Below are 21,989 nucleotides of genomic sequence, written 5' to 3' on the forward strand. Positions count from 1 at the left end.
CCCCCAAGTCCATTTCTTCCACAGAGTCTTTCAGCCACTGTTCCAGGACTATAGCATTGCCTTGGGTTGTTGTGGCCAAAGAGCAGGACCCAACAAGCAGGACCTTCATCCCATTGGCCTCAACCCAGTGATCCAGCCTGTCCAGATTGTTCTGAAGGGCCTTCCTACCCTCAGGTAGAATGACACTTCCTCTCAGCTTGGTGCAATCTGAAAACTTACTGAGAGTGCCCTCAATCCCCTTGTCCAGGGGATTGATATTAGTAAAGATATTATACAAGACAGGCCCCAGTACCACCCCTGGGGAACAGCACTTGTGATCAATCACCAGCTGGATTTAGCTCTGCTCATGACCACTCTCTGGACCAAGCCCTTCAGCCAGTTCTTTACCCTGCAAAGAGTACCTGTCCAAGCCACAGGCTGCCAACTTCCCCAGAAGAATATTGTGGGATAGAGTGTCAAAGATTTTGCTGAAGTCTAGGTTGATTATGTCAATAGCCTTTTCCTCAATAACAAAGTGGGTCACCCAGTCATAGAAGGTGATGAGACTGGTCAAGCAGGACCTGCCTTTCATGAGCCCATGCTGGCTGGGCCTGATCCTTTGTTGTTCCATACATGCCTTGTTATCTCATTCATGATGATCTGTTACATCATCTTTCCTGTCACCAAGGTCAGGCTGACAGGCCTGTAGATCCCTGGATCCTCCTTATTACCCTTCTTATAGTTGATTGTCACATTAGCAAGTCTTCAATCATCTAGGACCTCTCTGGTTGACCAGGAATGCTGATAGGCAGTGGAAAGCGGCTTGGCAATCATGTCCGCCAGATCCTTCAGCACCCTCTGGTGGATCCTATCTGTCCCCATGGACTTCTGATAGTCCAGGTAGAGTAGTAGGTCTCTAACTGTTTCCACCTGAATAATGGAGGTTTGTTCCATTCCCCATCCCAGACTTCCAGGTCAGGAGGCTGAGTATTCCAAGGATAACTGTCCTAAGTATTAAATACAGATGTAAAGAAGGCACTGAGAACCTCAGTCTTTTCCTTAACCTCAGTGTTCATGTTCCCCACCACATTCAGTAAAGGATGGAGCCAGCTAAAGCTCATGCTAGTTTTTTACCTCCCCAGTTTTCTCCCTGTATATGCTAGCAAATTCCTTGTACTCTCCCCGATTTTTCTGTGCCCTTTTCCAAAGGAGGTAAACACTCTTTTTCTCCTGGAGTCTCAGAAAGATTTTCCTGTTCAGCCATGCTGGTCTTCTTCCCCTCTGGACCAATGCCCTGAAGTCCCTTTTGATAGCCCTCAGGCTTCTCTCAGCAACTTAATCACTGCCAGCCTAAACTGTCAGCAAGTGATAGTTATCAGAGGGACAAACCAGACAAGGAAGCTTTCTGGCAATATCCCTGATCTGGGCCCCAGGGAGATAATACACTTCCCTTCGGGTGAGGTCAGGCCAACATATGGGGTCCTCCATTCCCTTCAGAAGAAAGTCAACAATTACCCTTCTTTCCTTCTTGATGGAAGTAATCTCGAGGTGTGGAGTCAATTGCCTTGCCTTAGGCAATGTCCTGGGTGCTCCTTCCATTGCTTCCTCATTTACCCATCCTTCACATTCCAAAGCCTCAAATCTATCATGTAAGGGATCCTGGGAAGGTGAGTTGGTAGGTAGGGAGGGGCTTTTCCTGTGATGGTGTGGATGAACTTCTTTCCATTAATTTTCGTTACTTAAGTCATAAATATTTCTCTATAAATTTGTTCAATTTCAACCTTGATTGCTAATTACCAGAGATAACAGACAATGGTTTAAAAGCAAACAAACAAACAAAACAAACAAACAAACAAAGCTGTTTTGACATTATACTTTGTTGGAGCTTTTGGAAAATTTTGATAAAGAGTACAACTGAAAAGTAAAAATGAAATTTGCATTACAGGAGTAATAATTATTGAATCATCTAAGAGTGACTAGGTGAGCATCCCAGAGTTCACTTTATCCAACCTTCAGATTTGGGACATATTTAGTTTCATTGTCACAGAATCTCTACAATGAATATTAATTAATAATTATTGTTTTTTATTTTTATAAAGTGTTCTCCATACCAGAAGAATCTTTCAAAGGGCACAACAGTATGTCTGATGGTGAATAATTTATTTTATCCAGAATGAATGACATTGTATTACAGAAAATCATTTGTATATTCTTTTTTTTTTTTTTTTTTTTTTTTGACAGACACAACAAAAGAAGTGACAATATTTGAAGTATTATTATTCATTATCTGGGAGGAAGAAAGCTTTCTTCCTTGCTGCATGTTGGATATGCAGTCCAAAGCATGCATTGTTAAATGATCAAACATTCCAGTCCAATCAATGGAACAATGTATAGTGTGCTAAAGTCAACGGGAATCTTCGCACTATTCACTAGCTTGTTAGGTCATAGGAGAGGGGGACTATAATGTCATTAAGCATATACCATGCTTTGCAAATATTATCTAAATCTCAAGTATTTTGAATGGAAATAATTATTGAATGGAAATAATTATTATACAAAATAATTACTACCCAGGAATGTATGGCCCACATGAGATAGATAGAGAGAAAATAATCTTTTTCTTCTTTTCGGTACTAGGTAAAATGCCCACTTGCACTAACTACAGTTTGGTATTGGCTTTAATACTGACAAGGTTTTTCCAAAATGTCAGTTTAATAAATATCTGTACATAATTTTATTTAAGGCAGCAACAGCATTCTTCATTCTTTGATAATTAATTGCCCTCAATTACCTTCTACCAAATATTTGACTAAGTCACAATAAATTAAATGTCAAAACTTTATTTATTAAAAATAAATATCCATAGGATTCTAATAGATTGGAAATTCTTTTTTGTATACTGAGAGATATATTTTTCGTTTTCTTTATTGTCCATATACAGAAAAAAGTATAACATGTCAAAAAAATTGTGTATTTTCTGGAAGTTCAAATGTTTTTAGGTCAATTGACTCACATTTATTGCGTTCTGTATGTTATTAAGTTAGTCATCTTCTGGGAAATATAAAACTGGTTCAAATAAGATTATTTTAATAACTTTGTTTATATGTAGGTTGCTCCGAAAGCAATGCCTCATATTTACTTCAACTGAAAATGCAACAGATATAAAGAGCACAATGACGCTGTTTGACAGAGCAAATTCTCATCTACAAAACAATATTTTTCAAAACAGCCATCATCATTACCTGTGCATTTTCAACAGCGATAACCAACAGCCTGCATGCTGCACTAGTAAAAATCTGCACCAATGGAAGTGACCCACTGATGCTGTTGCCACTGCTGAAATGCACCACCTGCCACCTCACCATGTTCACATCCACTGTTTGATCTCCAAACACATCCAGCAGACATCAATGAATATCAGTGGGTGCAATTTTTAATGTATGAAGGAATTCAATTCTTCACCACCTTCTTGATCCACTCTTCTATGTCAGATGTCATTTTGTCAGATTCTCTCTCTGCTGCCATCCATTGCAAAGCAAAAAAATGTAACAGAATACTGGTAGGAAGTCATACCATAAGCACCCACCTCTGACACTGTGAGTCAACGTAATAAAATAGGAGGCATTCCTTTCAGAGCAGCCCTCATAAATCTGAGTTCTCAGCTGGGACAAGTGAAATTAAAAAGAACAAGCCATTTAATAAATAAATAAATATATAAATAAATACAAAGTTTGTGGCAAAACAGCAAATCTGTTATTGTCTTTGGTTTTCTTGTCTGTGTCTTAAAAAGAAAAGTTACCTATGGCTGAAATTACACTCTCGAAACAAATAGTAGACATACATGGCACATCCATTCCATTCGCATTACTCAACATATAAATTGGATTTTTGATCCTAGCTGGAACTAGCTGGCTTCTAGTAGAGCCTAAGGGCTTGCACTGTCTCTACAGACAGACAGACTTGTCCAAGTATCTGCTCTTTCAGGTAGAGTCACTCACTGCCTACTGTTCAAGTCCCTTCCACCTCCAACACCCCTTCATGAAATCTGGAGCTGACAGAAGGTCAGTGATTGCTTGTACCAAAATATTTCTGCATTAAAAATATGATTCAATTCCTTTATGTTGTCGGACTGTCACAGGTTGTATTTGTGACAGGCAAAGACTTGATTCCAAAAGATTTAAAATGTGTCTACAGCAATAATGTAATCACCGCATTGTTAATTCAGATAAGTCCAAAGGAATTCATAATCGAGAGCTGTTTGCCTCATTCACACACAGCCTATTGTATAAAAGTAACATTTTATCATAAAACTTGACACTAATAATAGTGAATGCCAGTCTCGACACAGAAATGGTAAACAGAAAACTGAGGTACAGACATGCTACTCATCCTGTTGACATTTTTCCCCTGTGATAGTAGCCCACAGGAGCAGGGTAGACAGTTGTATGCAGTAGATTCTTAAACAATCAGAACTTGCAATCTAGAGTTCTTAGGAACCGTCTTGTGCACATACAGCTGATAACTTTGTTCAAGTGCTGCAATTTGAGAAGTTGTTTCCTCCAATCCAAACTTGCAAGTGAACATATGTTCATTTGGATTTTGTATGACCTTACCAAGTCACACCTCAAATCATGTAACCTTCACCACGACTTCACCATGATTTATTTATTTGTCTATATATCTATCAGTCCATGGCTATCTAAAACTCAGCTATGCAGACTTCACTCTGCATGTTAAGTGGGAATAACAGTGTTGTCTATCGAGAGCTAAGCCACAACTTCCTTGGAAGTCCTCTGAAATGTCTTATCAGTAATATTCATTACTAAGATGAAGTTTTAGCATGGTATTACTGTGTGCACTCTCATCTCTCAAATTTCAAATGTCAACCTATGTAGAGACACAAAACTAACACTGCCAATGCTATCTGTTATTTTACATTTCAAAGAATATAAATTCAATACATTGTTTATGTAATTTATCATCTGTAGTGCTTAAACAACCAATAGGCAGCTTACCTTTGACGTGCTGCTCTCTCACTCTCTCTTCAACAGTACAGGGGGAAAAATACGATGAACGAAACAATACAAAACAAAAAACTTTCAGGTTTGAAATAGGAGTAATTTAATGAAACATAAACAAAACAAAACCACAACAACAAAACAGGAGAAAAATTATTATTACATTGTTTCTTACATCAAAAAGTGACATTCAGATGCTTAAGCAGGGCTTCAATGCATATAGCAGTTGCTCAGGGGGATCAGTGTTTTCACAGTAAGAATCTACACTTCTCCCGTTCTTATATCAGGTTTTATTACTGAGCATGTTACCATAAGGTATGGAATATCCCTTTGATCAGTTGGGATCAGTTGTCCTTTCCCCATCTCTTGCTCATCCTCAGCCTACTATATCTGGAGGAGTGGAGTGGAGAGATTCTTGAAGCTGTCTGTGCTGGTAATTGCTCAGCAGTAGACAAAACATGGTTGCAATATCAATGCTGTTCTAGTTACAAGTGCAAAGCACAGGATGGTATGGACTGCTGTGGGGAAAGTCAACTCTATTCCAGCCAGATACAGTACATCATCCTAAAAAATAGCAATCGAAAAAACAGGAGACAAAGTGTGTTTAAAATATTGAACAATATATTATTCAAAATGTGTAGGAAAATTGTATTCACACTTAGTTAACTTTTAACAGAATATAGCCTATCTTTCCTATCTTGACAGCTTAACTGATTTAGCTGCAGAGGTAAACTGCAATTTTTTCCATCTTTGGACTTGATGAGTGTGCTTTCAGAGGTGGGCTATAAAGTCTTTAGTGAATCCGTCAAAAAGTGATATAAACCAAGCAACTTTACCTAACTGTCTTGTAAGTTCAGTGAGTGATCAAGGGCTATCAAAAGGCAATAACTGCATTTGATCACAGTGGATTGTTTTCACTAACCTTGTCAACCGCATTAAAGGACTAAGTAGGAAAAAACAAATGCTAAAACGATCAAAGATAAGTTGGGAGGAAGGAAAAAAGAGAGCCATAAATCACACTTGCAAAAACATAATCTTGTAGGCAATAGTTGTGATAGTTGCTTACTAACCTATAGAAGTGCTTATACCATAATCCTATGCAACTTTCTTTCTGCTTGCTGTACCCAGCAGTGATATCTCATAGTAAATACGTGAAATAAGAATTTCAGGGTAGATACTGTCTTTTTTTGTGTGATTGGAATAAGCCTTATGGGATGTAACTTCAATATCTGTAATTGTTGATACAAATAAAATATCAATTAATATCATAATTGTATTAATAATATGAGATCACAAAGGACAGGTGATTACAAATTAAGCCTGTTATTACAGATGACATTTTCACACAAGTCATCATTTTTAACAGGATAATATAATGCATCTTTTTTATAGTTGTGTAGAGCACACCATATGTGTTGTCATTTAATACAGAATTTGGGTACTTTTTAGATTGTCAATTTTACATCCCTTCCTCCTCTTTCTAGGCTGTCAAACATGTATGTGACTTAGAAGCCAAACAGACTACACAAGCTTGACTTTCCATTACTTCACATGGATTTAATACAGCTGTAAATCAAAGCAACAGAGCCATAAAAATAAAATAAAATATGGTTAAATAAGTGTGCTTAGTTTCATTTGTGTATAGCTGTATTAATTTTAAATGTGTGTACTGTGACAAAGTTCAAAGACTCCTGTGAAAGACAGGACCTTCTCCAGAGATTTTACATTCTAAATGTCACAGAAGAAGATGAAAGGTGAGAAAGATGTGACCTATAAATAAATAAAGATGATGGCTGACACACTATTATTTATTAAATGTTTGTTGTTGCTACTTTTCCCTAGATAATGCATCATTACAAACTAACTGTAAATAATTAGCAAAAAAAAAAAAAAACCCAAAACATCCTGGCAAATGAGACTTTAAATGCTGTAATAGATCCTGCCTAGGTCAGTGGAATATTTTGGCAATAAGGACTTTGATAGCACTAATGGAAGTCCACCTGAGCCTCTACTGATGATAATACTACCAGCAGACACACTGATAAATTATAATGGGCACAGCAGCAGCAGCCACTCCAGAAACATCCTTAAAGTGAATTTCCTTTAATGGCCAGGAAGACAAATGGCTCACATTTTATCACTGAATTCCTCCTCTTTCAGAAAATTGCCAATAAACTTCCTGTTCTTAGCTGAAGACTTGGCAGCAGCTTGGACATAACAAATTTAACCCATTCAGTGGCCTTCATCTGTTTATTTATGTCAGTTATTTGTTCAGACTTTTCTTAAACCAACTGATCTTACGTCTTTTCTTTTCTGAAATTAAGATAATTTGTTTTTTAAATGGCTCATTGACTAAAGTAGTATTTCTGAAGAGGTCATACTCCTGTAAAGTTGTTATTCAGAAGTGGCTGACTGTACAGTAAACACCATGAGGTACTTCTCCTGTTCCCAGTGTGCCTCTGGTTGTGTGCCTGGTCTTCCTAGAGCCAAACGGCTTGTACCTAATTGCCTAAAAACAGGTAGAACTCTAGAGGATTAGCTGTGTGCACAAAAACAAATGCCACCAAATTTCTGTGGGGTAATGAACTACCTTGCATTGCCTGAGCTTGTTGTATGCTCCATTAGGATTCTGCTTTTCTTTTGTATAATAAACAGTTGCAGCTTCCACGTTACCCCACCATCTCTAATTGTTTGCTCTTGTTCAGCTGGTGATGACCATCCTGACAGTCAGTTTTGCTGAAAAAATATTCCTTTTCTCCTGCAGGTTAGTTTAAACTCCTATTCTCTGTTTATTTAATCTAGTCTGTTGCGTTATATTAAGTGGCTAACATGTATGCAAACTCTTTTTCCACTGATTTAGTTTCAAAGAATGATGATCTCTGCCAGAAGTATGATGCTAAAGTTAGTTTCACTGATGTTTGTCTGTAAATGTCTTTAACTCTTTTAAATAAAAAGTAAAGGACATTACTGGGAATCTATTTGAAAAAGAATTGCCCAGCTCTTGGGATGGGCTAACATCATGCTGATGAATAGATACCTCAGCTGACAGGAAGAATTTTACAGTGCCCTCATACACCAGGATTTGACACCTACATTCTCTAAGTGGCTTCCTGTGCAAATCACTGTGAGAGACATTAACGCTTCCAAAATTGCCCGGTCACTATGTAATTGCTCTTTTTCCTCAAACATTCAGCAAAAGAATTTAAGAAATTGAATCAATGCCCTTGCTAGTCTGAGGGGTATCAAAAATGTGTTCTCAAAAGATTGCAGTACAGTAAATTAGGTAGAAAGTACTCCCCACATTCATGCTAAAGCTGTACTTTGGGAAGCAAAAGAAACACAATTCTTTTGGCCAGGAAAAGCTTGAATGATATAATACAGTAAGAGAGGCATTTAGAAATGGATATCACCACCTACTACCGAGACTATCTTTATGTTGCAGAGAAAAATAATTTCAATACTTCTGATCTCCTAATTGTCTCTTTTTGTAGTCCAAAAGTGGAAGATTTTCTAACAACTTCCAAGAATGATTTTTTGCAAAAATCTTACTTGCCTTTTGAAACTTAGAGGTATACTGTTCTTTTGAAGTTCATCGGTTTGCAAGAAGTGTCTTGCAGACCACAAATTGTCAAAGGAGTTACCTGCAGAGCTATTATGTTTGGCTTTGAACACTGAGATCCTTAACATTGTGGCTGCAGGTGAAATCTAAGTTGCTGAAGAGAGCTGGCTTATGAATGAATGTGAGCTGTGGAATTAGCATTAGGTATTTAGGGGCTGCATTTCATTTCTCTTTGCTTTCATTTAATGGTATTTCTATTCTTCCTGTGAAGTTCAAGTGGAGTCAAAGATGTACATGTGTACTATTAGGCTGTTTTTTTCTCATTTTCTTGTATGGTATTAGGCATATTCTTCTCTGTAATCCTTAAGTTATACTATAAATAATTCTTTCTAATATTAATAACTTCTCAGTAGCACTTTAAAACTGGAAAGGTTAGACAGAGCCTGTGAAGTCTGACTTCAAGGCACTTCGTGTTTGTATCTAATATAAAAAAGAATTGAAGCAGAGATGGATAACTAGCCTCTGGTTAGCTCAATCTATCACATCAATGCAAATTATCAAAGTATCATAGCAAGTTTGTCAAGATCAAATTGAGATTTCCATGGATATGTAGGTCAAACTGAAATTTCAACGTTCATGCAAATGTTACATGAAATTTCTCCAAAAGTATTAAACTGAATCAAAACCTAAACATGCAAGTTTTTTAAAAATGTGTTAATTATACAGCACAGACTAATTAGACTTATTTATTGAAGAAAACAGTGTTCTGTCTGTTTGCATGTTCTAGGAGCTTTTTTAATGCCAGTAATCTGTAGAATACAATGAACCTGTTTACATTTTATGTATGTACTGCTATACAAGGGTCCATCCTTCAAAGATGCAGTTCTAAATGACAACAGGAATGTATACTATGACTGTGCACAGGGATTGTCTTGGATCATCATGATAAGTATCACAGAATCATAGAATATCTTGAGTTGGAAGGCTCTCATAAGGATCACTGAGTCCAGCTCCTGGTTCCACACAGAACTACCCAAAATTCAAACCATAATTCTGAGAGTCTTGTCAAACTCTTCTTGAAGGCTACTCTTCTGGTACGCTTGGTGTCATCACATTTCGCTGAGGAGAATGTTCCAGTGCCCAACCACCCTCTAGTGAAGAACCTTTTCCTAACATCCAACTTGACACCTTCCCTGATGCAGTTCCATGCTGTCCTCTTGGATCCTGTTGCTGTCACCAAAGAGCAGAGATCAGCACTACCCCTCTGCTCCCATCATGAGGAGCTGTAGGATGCCAAGAGGCTTCTTCTCAGCCTCCTCTGTCTGAGCTGAACAAACCAAGGGATCTCAGTCATTCCTCATACATCTTATCTTCTAGACCCTTCACCATCTCTGTAGCCCTCATTTGGATGCTTTCTAGTAGTCCTATGTTCTAATTGTTTTATATTGTGGTGTCCAAATCTGCACGTAGTGCTCGAGGTGAGGCCATACCAGTGTGCAGCTGATAAGATGCTGTGGCTTGATGGCAAAATTCAAAGGTAGAACCAAATTTCACATGTCCAGAATATATTTCAAAGAAATACTCCATAAAGGCTTTTTACATTTTTCTAACCACGCAAAATGGAACAAACAAAGAAACAAAACACCAAAAAAAAAAAAAAAAAAAAAAAATGCAAAAAAAAACCAACATTACATTAATTTCATGCTTAAGTTACTAATGTCTGAAGGATATTTTGAAGATTAAGAACACTTAATGGGATGAGTTTCAACAAGGCCAAATGCCAGGTCCTGCACTTTGGCCGCAACAACCCCAGGCAATGATACAGGCTTGGGGCAGAGTGGCTGGAAGATTGCATAGAGGAAATGGACCTGGGGGTATTGACTGATGCTTGGTTGAACATGAGCCAGCAGTGTGCCCAGGTGGCCAAGAAGGCCAATGGCATCTTGGCTTGCATCAGGAACGGGAACAGGGAAGTGATTGTTCCCCTGTACTTGGCTCTGGTGAGGTTGCACCTCGAGTACTGTGTCATTTTGGGCCCCTCGCTGCAAGAAAGACATTGAGGCCCTGGAGCGTGTTCAAAGAAGGGCGACAAAGCTGGTGAGGGGTCTGGAGCATAGGCTTTATGAGCGGCGGCTGAGGGAGCTGGGATTGTTCAGTCGGGAGAAGAGGAGGCTCAGAGGAGACCGTATTGCTCTCTATAACTACCTGAAGGGAGGTTGTACTGAGCTGGGATTCGGCCTCTTCTCTTGTATAACTAGTGGTAGAACTAGAGAGAATGGCTTCAAGCTGCGCCAGAGGAGATTTAGGCTGGACGTTAAGAAATAGTACTTTTCTGAAAGAGTGGTCAAGCACTGGAATGGGCTGCCCAGGGAGGTGGTCGAGTCACCAATCCTGGAGGTGTTCAAGGAACATTTGGATTTTGTGTTGAGGGACATGGTTTAGTCAGTACTATTGGTGATAGGTGGATGGTTGGACTGGATGATCTTGAAGGTCTTTTCCAACCTTGGTGATTCTGTGATTCTGTGATTCTACACTATAGAAATGATGTTATTGTGATGGTGTCAGATATTGATGAAAAGACTCCTCAGTTTTAGTTTCAGATCAAAGAAAGTACCTTATTTTAAATGATCATGAATGCAAATAGAGCACATGCAAGAACAGGAATGAGTTTCCAGTTCAGTATCATCAATGACAACCCATGAAGTTTATTTTCTGTGCAATAAAGTTAGGGAAGCACAGATAATTGAGATAACTGAAGGAGGGACTTCAACAGGAAGGAGGACACAACAAACAAGGAGGAGGACTGCTTCAAAAGTAATGCCTCCTATTTCGTTATGTTGGCCTACAACATATTTCTGCTATGCAATCGATGGCAGCATGGGGCAGCATGATAAAACAGCATCTGGCACGGAAGTGTATATGTAGCAGAAGCGTGTCACTGAATACCTTCACACAGAAAAAAAAAATGCACCCATTGATGCAGACATTCATCAATGGTTGCTAAATGTTTATGAAGACCGAGCAGCATATGTGGGCACAAGGAGGCAGTGTATTTCAGCAGCAGCAGCAGCTCCTCAGGTACAGATATGTCATGAGCTCGATAGGCAGGCTCTTGTTCACCACTGTTGAAAATATACAGCTAATGGTTGTGATTGTATCGAAAAGTAGGGTTTTGTAGATGAGAATTTGCTCAATCAGTGTTATTGTGCTCTTTATATCTACTGTAGTTTTTATGGAAATAAAGGGGAGGCATTACTTTCAGAGCAACCTTTGTAGTTTTCTTTTTACTGTTCTGTCTTGTGGTTCAAAACAGCAAAGGCAAAGCATATAAAATCTTAGTAGGGATCTCAATAACTGAGATAATTTCAATTAGAGACCATGACCAAATTTGATCCCTAAATAAATAAAAATGAAACACACTGTATTAATATGATTATAATGTGAATTCCATATTCTAGTCTAGAGGTTACATTTTAAAGAGCATACTGATAAATGCTGAAGGTTGAGAAAACTCTTGCAAGGATGAATCACAGTCTGTAAAATATGTCTTGTAGGAGACTAAGGAAAAAGAATATAATTATCTCAACAGTAAGAAGGTTGGAAGGTTGACTAATCATGAACTGTAAAGTATATAAGTTGCAAAATGAATTTAATAATGCATGGCTCTTAAATTTAATAGACAAAGTCAAAGCGAAGTCCAGTATTGCAAAATTATGTGTCAGGAATGTGATTTCAACAGCAAGAGTAAACAAAAAACAAACAAACAAACAAACAACAACAACAAAAAAGGAAAAACTCAAATGTTATAGTTCAAGATAGCATTATGTGAAATTATGAAAAGTATACCTGGTCAAGTACTTGGCCAACATAGTGAAAGGTCTCTGTATATATACATATATATATACATACATACACTTTTCCCCTCAGTTTACTTAAGGGGATTATTGGATTCATTCTACTTCCTTTTAATTCTGTTCTGCTCTGTAGTTTGACCTTATATTCTTCTGCAATTCTCATTTACTTGAAGTCTTATGAAGGACAATACTTCTTACTGTCTTTTATCACCTTCGTATCCATGAAATGAAGTCATCCAGCATCCTGAGTAAAAAATTCTTTGTGGATTTCAATCCACTTAAGATAAGCCTTTTGAACCTTGCAGGTAGTGGAAGAATCCATTTGAACCTCATAAAGTGTATCAGGTCCATTCGCTTGCTGATTTACCTTTGCATAAGAATGACTGAATGGGAATCGGTATTTTAAATATTTGAGTAAGATAACCAAACAAACACAGTAGAGGGGCAACAAGTCAATAAATGTTTACACAGTTGTAGAAAGCTCCTCTTTTTCTGCTTCAAGTTTGTATTCTGAATATATGAATAGTTTGGACTGAGTAGCTAGCCAAACAAACAACATTTGAGAGGGACTTATTTTATAAAAGTCTCTTATCCTTATGCTTCAAAGCATCAGTACACAGCACGCTATACCTGCTTTTAAAATGTATTTGTAAATTTTACAGTGATTGGACATGGGAGATCAAATCATGCCTCAGTCTGACTGACACAAAAAGAGGTTTCTTGGGATGGAAACCAGTAGTTTGGCCTCTCTTCAGTCAGACTGTCATGCATTCTGATTTCTTTAGATTTCACGAGTTACAATTAGATTCAAGTTGGGTTAACACTGGAATACAATTCCTCCTTGTAAGAAGTGATGGTATTACTTAATAAGTGGTATTGTCTCTGAATGATTGCTCCTGAACTCCTGCTTGGTGTTATAAGTATGCAGCGGATTGCTGCAGATACACTCCCAAATAAACCAGAAGTTCCAATTGTACATTTAGCTTTTTGAAAATTGGAGGAGAAGAAAAGTGCATTTCAATGTTCTGACCAAATGGCTTTTACTTAAAACCTTTGATCATATCCTTGAATAGAATCTAGGGAGAGTTTAGTTTTATTGCTGTGTTTGTGCATATTTAGGACATAGCTGCAAACCTCAGTTTCAAATCTAAGAGATAATCCTTCAGTAATTTGTAATAATTGCCTTCTGATATTCTAACACAGGTGGGAGATTAGTCAGATTAACTAGTGCATACTTTAATATCCTCCAAATTTATCTTGCAATAAGCATCAAAATAAAGATTGTCCTGCAAAATTTGGGACAGATGGCAGTGCAAGATGACTTCTTTTCTAAATGTGTCAAAATGTTCACTCAGTCACGCAACATGATTGGTTGCACATTCTGGATGCGTTATTAAAATAACAAAAGCAGTAAAACTCACTTGCATGAACACCTGCTGCTAGAGTCTTACTTAGTACTTAACTTACTTAAAATAAGTAAGGCAAAACATATAATTAATATAAAAATAATTAATTCACTGGCAAATGACTGTTCAATGTAGTTACTGCATTACTTAAAATGTTGGCGAATAAATGACTTAAATTCAAACCATTTAAAAGCTCCCTTCATAAGCCATGCTGAAGTGATCTTGATATGACACTTCATGCAGTATAACAAGGCAGTATATAAGAACAGACACATAACAGGCCTGCTGCTACCTGTGAAATGGCATCTTTAAATCAGGTAGTACATATTTCCATGCCAGCTGAAACAGGAAAGCATAGCAGTGATGGATAAGTCCACTACCACAGACAGAATTCAAATTTGAGAAAACAAGGCACTGTCTACTCTGCTCTGTGAATCTGTTGTGGTGGTAGAAACAAAGCAACAACAACTGAAGAGCTGATTGTATTTATTATTCCAGCAGTTGAAAATGTCAAAGACAAATCTTATGAAGTCTATTTATGTATTGTGACAGAAAGTCTCATCAAAGCATGAAGAAGATTTTTGTTTCAAATGACATGGTCTAGAGCAGTCACAACCCTGGGATGATGGTTAGACTAGATGATCTTTCCAATCTCAATGATTCTATGGTTCAATGAAATAATGAAGAAATGTTCAAGACTCCTTTGTTTTGTTCTTTGCCTGGCTGGATAACTCAGTCAGCACTCACCTGTCCTGAGCTCGGGGCCTCACACTCTGGGTGATGTTAACTGCTGTTACTGCACTGATCAGTGCTGAGAAGTGAAACAAGGCATATTTGCTACACCGTCCCTAGTCTGAAATTATACACAGGAAATGAACCAGAGACTGTGTTGCAGTACTGAGCAATAACCACAGGGCCCTTCTCCAGCCCTTACGCTTGACCTTCATAACAATGGTTAGCAAACTCAAATATATCAACATTAAATAACCAATCTCCTTATGGGGGAAAAAAAAAAAAAAAAAGAAAAAGAGTGTTTAAAAGGATGGGGTACTGGGCAATGTCTCTGTTGCCATTTTTGTATGGGAGGAAGTAGAACAACAGCAAAAGTCTTCAGTGATTGATGTGCAACTATACTGTTAGCTCAGTGTAAAATCATACTGGTGAATTCAGGCTGGCACCGGAGAAACTGCTGTCTTAAAGGGTTAACCACGGCTGCTCTTGCCGTACGAGATGGTGAGGCAGTGGAGCGGCGGTCCGCACGCAAGGTGTGACCCCCCCGGCATCTCCCCGCCGCCGCACGGCTCTCGCTCCGTGTCGCCGTGCCCACCTGTTCCGCCCCCGGGCCCGGCCGCCGCTGCTCGGCGCGAGGATGCGATGCTCCTCGCAAGAGGCTGGGGATGGAGATACGGTTTCTGTAGTGATGGGGCAGACTGCGGAGAGCTATTGGCTGTCGGCTTTGTAAATTTCATTCAGTTTGGTCCAATAGCAGAAGGAGTGTGCCTGGTACAGCCTGGACCTCTCTCTCCCGCTCCCTCCCCGCTCGCCTTGCCTTGCAGATCAGCCTCCCCGGCTCGGGCTCTGCATAGGCAATCACAGCCCCTGCTCGCAGACCCAACTCACCCTCTTGCACCGATTGCAATGAATTTTATGCCTGAATGTAGGTCGCTGACAGCCGAGAGCACGAGTTTCCTGCGCATCCAGTGCTGTTTTATTTCCTGTTGATATTTTTAATTTTTCCTCCCCCCCCCTCCTCCCTTCCCCCCTCCCCTCCCCAATTCATGATCACTGCATTCCTTTGGAGAAGCAAATCGCGTTGGATTCCAAAAAGGAGAGCAGGATCCTTGTGTGATAACACCGGCTGCATGACACCCTGAGAGGATTTCCTGAAGGAATCTGGCTGTGTGAAAAAGCCCCTCTGCTTTTGCGTCTCTTCCAGCATTAAGGTAGGAGTGCTGGGCTTATCGTTTGCATTTTCATTTTCTCTCTCCCTCTCTCTTTTCTTTCTTTCTTTCTTTTCTTTCTTTTTTTTTTTTTTTTTGTTGTTGTTGTTGTTGTATTTTTTTTACCTGTTTTTTTTTTTTTTTTTTTTTTTTTTTCAGCGGGGGTGGGGGAGAGGTGTTGCAGTTGGTACTCTGGCAGAGGGCGAGCAGTTTGCTGCAGTCGTTTGTGCTTTTACTTTTCCCCATCGTGATAAACCGGTACTTTCTTTCTGCCATCTCTACCATTATGCCGACTGCGATGTCACATATGCACATTTATGCAAATTTTATTTCTTTTTTATCCGCTTCGGTCTCGTCCCCGGTAGTCCCCTTGCACCATCATTTGTTTGGAGGCATTTTGCTGCAATCAGCTATTTGGAAAGGCTCTGGAGCTCTGTGTGAGATGTTTACAAAGTAGCTCTCTGCCTTACAGCCAAATAAACAGAAGAGTGTGGAGGAGAGAAGGGAAAAAAATATCTGCAGTACAGGGAGAGAGAGAGAGAGGAAGAGCGAAGCCACAGTTTTCTGCCAGCGCGCAGAGGAGCAGGAGCGGTGCCTCGTGCTCTGTGTGCGCCGTGGTTTGCAGGGGGACGCAAAACCAACACGTCGGGTTTTGGTTAACCACTTCCCCCGCCGCCGCCACGGCCACAGAAAGGGAAAAGGGGACGGAGGAGGATGGGGGGGAAGAGGAGGGAGGCGGCCCTTCGGAGGAGATCTTGGCTCGTCTTGGATTAAGCGGTTCACCCGCGGTGGGTTTTTTCTCCTTTTCTTTTTCTTTAATCTTTTTTTTTTTTTTTTTTTTAATATATATTTTTGTCTCTTTTATCTTTTTTTTTTTTTTTTCCCCATTTGTTTCTTTTTTACACATTTCTTTTTGCCTTTCTTTTTCTTTATTTCCTTCTTTCCTTCTTTCCGGGCTCGGGCAAAATGCCCGCTTTTGTGATGGGCATGAGTTCCCGCACGTGATGGAGCAGGGACTGGCACTGGGGAGAGGCAGTGTGCTCGGCGCGGGGGGGGGGGGGGGGTGAAGGGGGGGCTGGGGGGAAGGGGGAAGAAAAAAAAAGGAAAAAAAAAAAGAAAAAAAAAAAAGAGCACGCCCCCCCCTTCCACTTCCCCTTCCCCCCCCCCTCCGCCTCCCCCCCGCGCCCGGCAGTAAATCGGCTTCTCCGCAAAGCCGGGCGGGGGCGGGCGAGGCGGGGGCTGTCGGCGGGAGGCGCCCCCTCCCCGAGGAAAGACCGCCGCCATCCCCAGCGCCCCGGGGAGGGGGGGCGGCCCCGCCGCAGCGCTGCTTTTGGCCGCCTGTCAGCTCGAGCAGCCCGCTCCCCCCCGCACACCCCGGGCAGAGTCGGGCAGACAGGGCCCGGGGGGACCTCTCCGTCCTGCCGTGATGGGCCCCTGGGCGCGCGTCACGGCGAGCGGGGAGCTCGGCTGGTTGCGGTGCTCGGCGCGGCGAGCGAGAAGTTTGCGGGGGACGTGGCGGCGGTGGCGGGGCGCGGCCAGGAGGTGGCGGTGTGGGCCCGCGCCCGTTGCCGGGGCCGTCCCGCCGCCCGCGCTGCGGTGCCCGCCGGCTCGTGGGGGACAGAACGGGAAGGGGGGGGGAGGTGGAAGAAAGTTCGTCAGGCGGAGCGGGGCGGTGCGGGGCCGCGCTCCGATGAAGGTGGGCTGGAGCGTGAGGGAGCGCCTGGGCACACCTCCGTTGCGCCGAGTTAAGCTGTGAGTGCCTCGGTGTTGGCACAGAATGCGGAGCGGGGACCGATGGAACCGTTTGAGCTGTGGTGTTCGGGTGTTTTGCGTCTCTAGGCTGTGGGGGTGGACTGCTGCTGGTCTTAGTGCTGGCATCAGTGCATACGTGTGCTTAGATATCTGATATTTAGAAATATAGACTTTTTTTTTCTTTTTTCTTTTTTTTTGGTCATGGCCAATAAGTGTTGAATACAATGCTTGTAGAATTCCAGAGTAATTTCTGGTTTTCAGTGGTTGGCAATGTTGATGGCATATATGCGTATGTTTAGAAGCAGGTGTCTTAGGGAACAAAGCGTAACTGGATGGATTTACAAGCACACCAAAATGGAAATCTCTGGTATTTTCTCCTTCTGAAACATAAATGTGACGACCCCTTTGCGTATCTCCTATAAATGGAAAAGCTATCGTCTATGTTCCATGGGGCAAATTATGTTCATCGATTATTAAATATATAAATTTAACAGCGAAGAAAGAAACTAATTTTCTATCACAGCTGGAAACAAAGTAATTAGTTCAATTAATTTTGTTTCCTTCATGAAAACACAACTTTGCTTTGTAGCACTGAGCTAATTTCATATATCTTTTGTTTTTCCTTACAAGCCATGCGTTTGATATTGCACCAATTAATAGCACATATAGAGACATCTGTATAAGTGATATGCAATGAGTATGTGTTATGGCAGGGCATTTCATGTTCTTTTGCTAATAGTAATGAGTAGAGGGTAGTACACACTGCCTTATGAATCATATTCCAATGAATCATTAAATACAAGAACAAGAAAACATGCCAGGCAGTTTCTGGTAACTCAAAACCAGTGAGGCATGTCATTTTTTAAAGATATTATAAAATGAGACTTAATTTTTGATCTAATTGTTCTTAGCATCTTGAAATTATTACTGTTTTGCGTATCAGTGGAGCTGTTACTTTGCTCTGTTCTTATGCCTGTGTATCATATAGACACAGTTATTGTTAGTATGCTGTCTGGGAGTACAGACCATTAAGTTACACCAGGTCTTATAACTGAAATTCAGTTTGGCATCCAAAACACATTGTTCCTCGAGAGGATTCTGATTCATGTCTACTTTAATTTTTTTTTTCCTCTCTTTGAATTTAGTGGCCTTTAAGCTTGGTCTCTGTAAAGCATACGTATAGAAAGAAAATAAATTTGCTTTCTTCTCCATTTTTGGAGGGAGTGATTACTTACCTGGTGTCTTAAAGTGCAGTGCGGTGCTGTGTCACAGACATCTAGAAATAATACAAATATGTGAATGGAAAAAAAAAATCTGTTGTTTTCTCTTGTTCATCTAAGTGTGGTGCTTAGTGATGAAGTTTCAGTTTTTAAAAGGCTTAACAATGGAAGCAAATGAAAGCAAGCCCTGAATGAAACACGCGCACTGGATTAAATCAGGAGAGTGGTTAAATTGATAGGCTTACTGGTGATGCTATGCTATCGTATTTTTTTATCCCGGAAAGAACGTCTTTTTAGTTGCAGCTATATTCCTGGGCAGTTTATTCACCTAACAAATTTTACATTTGATAAAAATCTGGATCTTAATAGGCATCCTTTGGCTGAAGATCTTTCATGTGGAGATGAAGGCAAGAGGCAGAAAGAAAAGCTGTTTAACTGGAGCTTTGTATTACATATATCATACAGAAACAAGGATCTGTTTGACTTTTTTTTTTTTTTTTAACAAAAGAGTGATTCAGGGAACATTGACTGACTGCCACAAGGTTTGCTCATTTGTTTTTGACAGGTTCTCAATAAAGCCTCCTCTTGGCCTTTCAGACACGCGTGCTGCTATTTGATGGCTGAATCACATAGTGTAAAGAACAGCTCCACCTGGGTAGGACAGGAATAAGCATCATGCTATAATCAGCATATAATTTAGTCATTCTGTCACTTGAAGACTTGTCATCAAGGTTCAAGATCACTTCAGCATGAGTATAATTGGTTAGTGGTTAGTTGTGTGCACTGGATTATAAAATTGTGAGTCTTAAAAAAAAAAAAAGGAAAAAAAAAAAGAAAACCGACTAGTAAAAACAAAACATAAACATGAAGCTGCGCAGATCAATATAAGTCTCATGTCCAACTGCAGCCATCCGCTGTCACAGTTCAACTAAGGTGCACTCAAGCAATGTTTGTAAAGCATTTATGCTCTGAGCCATTTCGATCCCCACATCTGACAGGGTTATATACTCAACTCTGTCACCTTTTAATAGTTCTCTAGTTCTCATTGTATTTGTTATAGTAGTCCCCAGATTGGATTGGGGAAAACAAAACAAAACAAAACCAACAAAACCACTAAAAACACAGACACACAAGATAAGGCCTTGCTGTCTAGTGGAGGAAAAACAAGCTTTATAGGTAATACTCCTGGAAAATTATTTCTATTGAGATGAGGCACAATATTAATCAAGTTTTCACAACCTGAAATTGATTTAAGGTTAGAAAGAGAAAATTGAAAAATACAATTTACAAGCAGTTTGTAGTGGATGGATTCAAAGGGGAGGAAATTATTCTGAAGATATTACATGCCAGCTCATCTCTCTTTAAGCCCTGTAAACTAGTGGGGATTTTTTTTTTTTTTTCTGAATATTTTCATTAAAAATAAGGTGTATATGAAGCATGGTTACTTCGTGTTTTGCATGCAAAACTCATGTGAGGATCTGAATAGAAGCAGCCTGTATAGAAAACGGCTTTTCCTGAGATCTGCAGTGAGGCTTTGCCACAAGCATGGCTAATGCAAACCGAATGCATTAGCACATGCTGGAGTGATCCCTAGCTTGGGATGTTCATATTTGTATGGTGATAATCTAAAAATAAATTATAGCCTCTGATGTCACAATGTATGATTCGTTCTTTCTGCTGTGTTCTGTGCTGAACCCACACACCATTTAGTCTCATACCATCAGTTCTGATAAGTGGGTGCCACTGACTAGCTCCAGTAGAGGGTTAGGACTTTCCATGCTTGTCTTTCTTCTGTTATTTATGGGCTCACTGAGATTCGCAACTTTGATGGGGAAGTTGAGCCTTTCAAGAGAGGTAAGCCTCGAAAATGAATGGCACTTCTATTAGGAAAAATATTTGAGACAGTAGCACAGTGGACTGATTCAGTTCACTCTGAAAACAAGAGCAGTATGTAGCTGTCATCGTACTGTTTTTAAAATAGCTTCCTTCAAAAGTACTCTTTTATATTGCTTGCAAAGATTGTGACAGATTCATATTGAAGTTTGATTCTTTTAATGTAATAATGAAAGATTTGTGAATAAATTTTTGTTTCTTTTCCTAGATTAACCAACAGCCAATTTTAGTTTCATCTTAAGTGGCTGATTTGATTTCTTATGCATACTGAATTAGCTCAACTTTATTTACTTTAAATTGAATTTATTTGTATGATGAAAAATAATGTTGATTTTTAATTATACAAATAATTGAGACTAAACCACTTCCATGCATCACTATAACAGATAATAGATGAAATAGGTATGACTGCAGTTTTGTGTTTTGTTGGTAGTAAACTGTTGGTGAACCATCTCTTTCAGATTTGCTTTTGTCTAGTGTGGTAGGCAAAAACAGGTAGCCTGCTGCTTCTCAGTACCAATAATTTCAGAGATAAGGCATTTATTTTCTCTTCCAAGTGAAGGAAGTCATTGTCTTTTTAGTAACTTTACTATAGCCAGAAATGGAAGAGGAAATTTATGAACAGGCATTTATCGCACTGTTGCTTGAAGTTATCTAATAAAATGATTACCTTGAAGATACGTATTGTTCTAGTAGCTGGGTTACAAGTCTAGTACTGACTGTCTAGTACTGACCTGGAAGGAGCTGAATTTCGAACTTTTGGTATTGTGCTCTCTAGATTTTTTTTTTCAAGTTCATGATTCTGTTAGGACTGACCAGCCATGATGATCAGTACTGTCAGGTGGTAACTTTGTGATGTCGTTGCCAGATGTCTCTAAGTTGGTGATCAAGCTTCTTTACACACTTTTTAAAGTCAGTCTTGGACACTTAGTGAAAAACAGTCAATTTAATGGCAACAAGCATTATACTCAAAAACTGTTTAATGGCACCATGAAGAGCACTCAAATAAATTAGTTACATTTTCTATAATAAAATTTATTTTAAGCTTTTGAACTCTACTGGAACAACTCATAATAACTCTTCCACTTTGTGGTTATTTTTGTTTGGTTGGTTGGTTGTAGCTTTTTCCTCTTCAAGGCATATGGTGCTATAATTAGCTGTAAATATTATTTGTTTTGTTTCAAATAAAAAAAAAAAAAAAGCATTCTGTGAGGCTGCTCCAAAAGTAATGCCTCCTATTTTATGGTGTTGGCCCATGATGTCAAATGTGGCTGTTGATATGGCAGTAGAGCTTGAATCTTCCCAGTAGTATTCCATTACATTTTGTTGCCATGTGACATATGGCAGCAGAGAGGCAATGTGACAAAA

General features: G+C 39.6%; 1 protein-coding gene and 1 long non-coding RNA gene across 7 annotated transcripts in view; both read left to right on the plus strand.

The window, feature by feature from the left end:
• Positions 1 to 657: 657 nt before the first annotated feature.
• LOC116230711 (uncharacterized) lies at positions 658 to 6,580 on the plus strand. Its single transcript, XR_004167296.2, has 3 exons — positions 658 to 879; positions 3,964 to 4,040; positions 6,482 to 6,580. It is a non-coding gene; the product is annotated as an uncharacterized LOC116230711 (long non-coding RNA).
• An 8,557-nt stretch (positions 6,581 to 15,137) lies between these two features.
• NLGN4X (neuroligin 4 X-linked) overlaps positions 15,138 to 21,989 on the plus strand; it is a 167,665-nt gene continuing 160,813 nt past the window's right edge. For 2 of the 6 annotated variants that reach the window (XM_090126016.1, XM_090126037.1), the window contains exon 1: positions 15,138 to 15,759. The gene's annotated coding sequence lies outside the window, so the exon portion shown is untranslated. Of the gene's footprint in view, positions 15,760 to 16,242; positions 16,545 to 17,353; positions 17,509 to 21,989 lie in introns of those variants that run through there. The other 4 variants (XM_090126026.1, XM_090126045.1, XM_031596129.2 and 1 more) reach the window with 3 other exon arrangements.

Source organism: Phasianus colchicus, chromosome 1 (genome assembly GCF_987193195.1).
Source record: "Phasianus colchicus chromosome 1, bPhaCol1.hap1.1, whole genome shotgun sequence".
Classification (NCBI taxonomy): Eukaryota; Metazoa; Chordata; class Aves; order Galliformes; family Phasianidae; genus Phasianus; species Phasianus colchicus.